Source organism: Aptenodytes forsteri, unplaced genomic scaffold (genome assembly GCF_000699145.1).
Source record: "Aptenodytes forsteri isolate BGI_AS27 unplaced genomic scaffold, ASM69914v1 Scaffold26, whole genome shotgun sequence".
In the NCBI taxonomy this organism is placed as follows: domain Eukaryota; kingdom Metazoa; phylum Chordata; class Aves; order Sphenisciformes; family Spheniscidae; genus Aptenodytes; species Aptenodytes forsteri.
Window position 1 is genome coordinate 1530668 of NW_008794125.1, and position 820 is coordinate 1531487.

General features: G+C 73.2%; 1 protein-coding gene across 1 annotated transcript in view; it reads right to left on the reverse strand.

Annotated features, from left to right (window-relative positions):
• The window catches only part of RHBDL1 (rhomboid like 1), a 9647-nt gene that overhangs the window by 7871 nt on the left and 956 nt on the right, over positions 1-820 (reverse strand). The window lies entirely within an intron of this gene.

Here is an 820-nt window from a genome sequence, read left to right on the forward strand (position 1 = left end):
TGGGCTCTCCCAGGTCCTGCTCTCGCCCGGGGAAGATGCTGCTCATTCCCGAAGGGCTCGGAGGTGCACGGAGACCCAGCACCGATGGTGGGGTGACACGGGGGACAGCACCGCAGCTCCTCGGCTGGGCAGGACGGGGGACTTGGCCAAGGTCACGGAGCCAGCTGGGGGCGAGGGGGGGACCATTAATATTCCTGACCCCCAATAAATTCCCTCCCCATCCCCAGAAGAGAGCCGCCGGCTCGGCCTGGGCTGGGTGGGGACGGAGGGACGAGGCGGCTGAGCGCCAGGGGAGATGCTCGGGGCCGAGCGCCGGGCAGGGATGGGGCCAGGGTGCAGCGGGTGCTAACGCATCGGGGCCTGATCCTGCCAGCGGAGTGGAACCCACCACTACGCAGCGTTAATGCTCCACGGCCTGATCCTGCAATCAGGTCACGGGGCTGGATGCAGCCCCCCACGAAGGCGAGCCTCACCGGGGTGACTGAGCCCCACGGCAGCCCCGGGGCCCCCTTCCCCCGCGGTGGGGGGATTCGAACCCGCCGCCCCCGCCCCCGCCGCAGGCGTTGGGGCTCGGCTGCCCAGCACCCCTCGTCCTTGAGGGTGCACCCGGCAGGATCCAGCCCGGGGCAGGCGGAGCGGGGAGCGCTGGGGCGAGGAGGAGGCCACAAGTGAGCTGAGTTGCGTGGTCTCAGCGGCGCGACGGGGGCCCGGGTCCCCCGGGGCAGTGATGGGGGGCACCGGGGGATGTTCAGCGGGGGGCAGCGGGCGCGGTAGCCGCCCTGGGCGGGCCGCGCCGCCCCGGCCCCCCCCACACCGCGCG